Genomic DNA, 5,653 nt, shown 5'->3' on the forward strand with positions numbered 1-5,653 from the left:
TGGCTGGAGGGCTGCACCCAGAGAGTGGTGGTGGACAGGTCATTTTCGACCTGGAGGGATGTGGGCAGTGGGGTCCCCCAGGGCTTGGTCCTCAGGCCTGCACTGTTCAATATCTTCATCAGCGACTTGGACGAGGGGGTGCAAAGCACCTTGTTCAAGTTCACGGATGACACTAAGATATGGGGAGAAGTGAGCACGCTAGAAGAGAGGGACAGGCTATAACTAGATCTGGACAGGTTACAGGGTTGGGTGGATAAGAATAGGACAGAATTCACTACGGACAAGTGTAAGGTACTGCACCTGGGGAGGAAGAACCAGCAGCATACCTACAGGCTGGGGACCTCCCTTCTTGTCAGCACAGAGGCAGAAAAGGATCAGGAAGTCACTATTGATTCCAAGATGAACATGGGCCGCCAATGTGGAGACACGGTCAGGAAGGTTAACCGCACCTGGTCATGCATCCACAGATGCATCATGAGTAGGTCCAAGGAGGTGATCCTTCCCCTCTATGTGACACTGGTCAGGCCGCAGTTGGGAGTACTGCGTCCAGTTCTGCACACTGCACTTCAGGAGGGATGTGGCCAGCCCTGAGAGGGTCCAGAGGAGGGTCACCCGTATGATCAGGGGGCAGCAGGGCAGGCCCTATGAGCAGAGGCTATGGGACCTGAACCTGTTCAGCCTACACAAAAGGCTGAGCGGGGATCTGGTGGCCATCTACAAACTTGCCAAGGGGAACCAGCAGGCAATGGGAGAGTCCCTGTTCCCCTGAGCACTACTGGGAGTTACAAGGAGTAATGGCTATAAGCTGACTGAGAGTAGATTCAGGCTAGATATCAGGAGGCACTACTTCACAGTCAGGGCGGCTACCCTACCAACTATGAAACTATGAGGCTTCTTTCAGTGAGATGTTGCTTCAGAAGAGGGTTGCCAGCTGGTCCTTCTGGCTGGACAGGCAGGGTGCTGGTCAGGTCAGAGAGGGTGCCATTGGGGGTCATTCTTCGCTGCCTTTTATCCCTCTCTGGCACACTTTGGTGACTCCCCAATTGTCGGGCTTACCCAATCCAGGGGTCGTTGACCTCGTGGGATGTCCCCCTTGGTGGTTGCTGGAGGGCAGCTGTCAGCCCCAGAGGTCACGTCCGCAGGTATGTACAGTATTGGGAGTCTGTTGATAAAGTTTGATTAATTCACTGCTGTGATTAATTCAAACTGGGGATTCTGTACCTTTAACAGTGAAGTTTCAGGGAGTTCCTGGTTCTGTATTGATCCTTTCCTCTCTTTAGTGTGTGGTTTTATAGGTGTTAATTGCCACTCATTAGCCTGCTATCCTGTCTAGCTACTTTGTTATGCAATCAACCAAGATTCATTCAGGCACCGGTGACCAACTCCATACAGAGAAGATCCGGTTTGATTCCCACCCTTGTTACATGGTACAACTTACTTTTAAACTTAAAGTACATTTGTTACAAAGTTAAAAAGCATAGATTATAAAACATAAAAGGGTGAAATGCCATGGCACATACAAGAAATAGACCAACTACAGTATGAGGGGAGGGGGATGTAATGATGAAGAATACTATTTTATACCCATAAAAGCATCTACAAACGATATTTTATTACAAGTACACCTTATATTCTATCAAAATAATAATAATATAATAAAAGAAGAAAAGGGAGGAAGGAAGAAAAGATAGAAAAGAGAAAGCATCCCCAAAAGGGGGCAAATACTGCAAAAGGGGCTTTTTGCCATATGGAGGGGCTTCACATTGGAGGGAGGGACAGGCAAAAGTCGGCTTCTTGCTACACAGTCAAACCTAACACAGTCACAAGATACAACCCCCTCACCTGCCACAGGAGAAGCAGGGGGACCACAGCAGCCAACGTCCCGGTGAAATATTGTTAGCGATTAGATCAAAGGTGGAACCTGTGAGTTCTGCACCCTGAGTGGTGGCAATGCACCGTACACGGGCAGTGTCCAGGAAAAACAGGGCAAGCCAGTTGGCTGCTGCAGTGGAAGATGTCACTTCTTCTATCTGCTGCCGACATGTTCAGAACCAAAATAAGGAGGCAAAAGGCTTAGCCCTCTCTGACACCTCCCCCCAGCAGCATCCTATTTCTGCCTGTGCACTATTGATCACAGCTCCTCAGTCCTATCCACTGCCAGAGCTAAAGCTGGAGCTGCAGCTTGGAAGGTGCAAGGTGCAGCAGGGGAGAAGGAGGTGGAGAGATGAGATGCCATTTGAGCACCACCCGCTCCAGCAGTGTCTGGGACATATCTCACTCACCCCATCGCTATACTACTGGATGAGTGAACCTGCCTTTAAAATCTGGAAATTCCACTACAGTCCATACATCTGCACAGGTTTTCTAATCACACAATCCAGGCTTCAAACAAAAAAAACAACCAAATCAGACAGTAAGTAGAATTGTGCAAGTGGAAGAAGTACTAAAATAAAATCAAAGTTGACTTTTCTGGAATATGCACAATGGTACTGTATTAGCCTGCTGAAACAATGGCTATATAGGCCATATAGCAGGGATTACTGGTTAGCTCACACAAGGAGCTAGTGGGATTGTAATAGGCATTTCCTCAAATGTGCAAGCATGATGCCGGATGCCCTCCTTTAACATAAATGCCATCACATCAGCAGGGAGTGTGGCTCCTTATATTCAGAGAATCATTTGAAATTCTTTATGGTGTTTTGTTTTGTTTTTTAATTCTGTGTATCCCAGGCCAAAGTAGCCAAAACTAATTCCAAATCCAAGTGTCCAGAACCATAAATGGCCACTACTGGCAAACATCCTCCACCCCTATCTGGGGCTTCAGCTGTTCCCAAAACCTTTGGTAGAGATCCTACTTGCAGGCCCAAGGCCAAAGGCCTGGGGGTCCCTGAGTTTTGCTTGCCCTCAGCCATAAGGCACCAGGGGCAAGCCAGGGAGAAGTCTCCCATTTCCATAAAGTGGGTTAAAGCCAAGACCTTCTCACTCCAGCAGCTAAGTGGGAGGTTTACTATACATTACCTTGGCAGGTACTATCCCAGTGCCAGGAGCACAGTCTTCCCCAGCACAGCTAGGAAGACCGCCTCCATGGTCACAATGTTCCCCTTGGCAGGCAAGCATAGACTATGCTTGATCTGAGCCTTCAAGAGGCCGTGTAACGGAGAAGGATGTGCTATCTGTGACCACAAGATGGCACCACGTACCCATGCTAGGCTGGCTCCTCTGACCTTCCAGCCAAATAGCTCACCCACAGCAAAGTCAACACTCAAGTCACTAATCTCCCCTGCTCATCTCCCCTGCTCATCTCCCCGTTTCTGCAGGGGACCTAGAAAGCAACACAGCACAGCAGGATGCGTGTGCATCAGGCAATCCGAGGAAAGCTTCCCTTTTGTATCTAAACCAGGCGCTTTCCTCTACGCTGCTCCCTCACACTAGGGAAAACCTCTTGTGCTGGAGATGCTGCAGAACATTATTGAAGCAAGTTTTGCCACATGAATATCCTAGGCCCTGAGCTACATAGCAGAGGCAAAACCTTGCCTCCTCCTGGCCCTTGCGACCAACTAATAAGTTCCCTCCTGCATCTAACTCCAAATGTGAAGACAGTTCAGCCTCTTGACGCTTGACAAGACTGAAATGATCCCTTAGGTCTGCAAGGCCTAGAGCTGCCTTAACGTAAGTAGGCTAAGAGTACAGTCATGGAGTTATGGGATTGTATGACCTGCTCCCTGCAGGGAAAAGGGTCTGATGCAGCTTGTGTTTCTGCAGGAGTTGGATGATAGAGGCTTCTTACGAATAAAATGATTTGTTATGGCACGTTCCACCCACGTTTGGAGCAGATGGCTCCTGGTACCAAGGAGAGAGGAAAGAAACAGCCATAATTCAGGCTGTTGATGTAAATCAATAAAAGTTGCCTGATTGGTAGCTATGTGACTAGAGGACTAGAAGTATTACTACCTGAAGGAAAGAAACATCCTCCTTTTCTCCCCACCCCAACAATGCTTGAGAACTGAAGTCATCCGATCTCTCCCTTCGAGGAACCTTGCCCTCTCTGGAAGCCTGACCAGCTCCGGAGCCACGTACCACTAGGACTGGTCATATACAACGACTTGCTTGCTAAGATCGTTTCTTGCTAAGATTACGGAAACTGCTAAGATTATATCTATATGCATGCTTCAAGTTAATACTTTGTAATGCTCAATAAAACTGATTTCTCAAAGAGATAACTGGGTTCTTGCTTGGAGAAGATCCATAGATAACTAGGTTCTCGATCGGGGAAGACTGAAGCATACTTTAAGGCAATATTAATCCTGCTGTTTGCCCCCCCTCCATTTGGGAGGAAAACCAGATGCCCCTGGTTCTTAGGGCAACACAAACATCTAAGCACATCCCTTTCTGCAAGACTCTTCTGGCCATTTTCAGAAGACGAGACTTTATTTTTAATTCCCATAATTCATTCACTAGATTCAGGCAGGTTCTTTGGGTAGATGTGACATCTTTTATTAGATCAACTGAGTAGCTGAAAAAAGTTCTTTGCAAGCTTTTGGGCACAATCACCCTTCTTCAGGCATAGGAAGTTTCTGCTGGTCTGAGACTCCAAGGAAGGAAAGAAGCTAAAAGTGTGCCAGGAGGTCAGTGAAAATGTAAATAGGTGGAAATTAGGAAAACAAGGAAAGGGAGAGGCAAAAAGGCAGGGCATGGAGGGAGGGGAAGAACGGGGGGAAGTCAAAAGTGAGTAAGGGAGACTCTACAGTAGTAGTAATGCAAAGTAGAAAAGAGGCTGTCTGTGAGAAAGGATATAGCTGGAAATCAGGAAGACAAAGGGCAGAGAAGGAGGGGAGCGGAGGGGAGAAGAAAAGTGTAAGAGGTCAGGTCTGGCAGGTACGAGGTAACTCAGATGTCAGGCAGGTTGTAATGTGTCATAAGTCCACTGTCTACATTGAGTCCTTGATTGTTCGTATCCAGCAGATTTATGAAGTGAGGTTTGTGGGCTTATCTATGAAAGGTGGTTTGGAAGTTCCCGTTGAGGATCTGAACTGAGAGATCGGAGAGCGAGGGATTGTCCTGTGAGAAATGTGCCCCCACAGGGAGTTGGGTATTCTTGTCTTCGAACGCACACCGAAAATCTAGCATTCTGGTTCGTTCACTAAGTTCAAATTCCCAGATGCGCTCAGGCCAAAGACAACTGTGTTTGGGAGAAGTAAACTCTTGGAGGACAACTATTGCCAAGCTAGATCCGTGCTGTTATCTAAAGACGAGGAAGGATGAGCAGAGATGGCAGCTTTAGTTAATCAGGAATTACACCTGCCATGGGCTTGAATCCGCTCTTCTCCCCTACATTTTCACTCTCAGAGGCAGATAACCCTCTCTATAGCTTGAGTGCCAGGAGATCTCTAATACAACATGGAGAGACGTGTACTGCAGCAGTCAATGTGCTGAGAACAGTCATTCCCATCCACTGTCTTTTTAACAGAGGCCCTTGCTCTAGGAGCTCTTGAGTTGAACTCGCCAATCCCACCCAGGGTCCCTTTACTTCTTTTTAGACATCTGCAAGGATGTAAAGTGTATTTTCATGACACAGCTTTGCATATCTCATTCCCTGCTGCTCTGAGCTCATATAACCATTGAGTGTCACTGGTCATAGTCTGGTGATCAGCAT

The sequence above is a fragment of the Alligator sinensis genome, unplaced genomic scaffold (assembly GCF_000455745.1).
Source record: "Alligator sinensis unplaced genomic scaffold, ASM45574v1 scaffold1484_1, whole genome shotgun sequence".
Lineage (NCBI taxonomy): Eukaryota > Metazoa > Chordata > Crocodylia > Alligatoridae > Alligator > Alligator sinensis.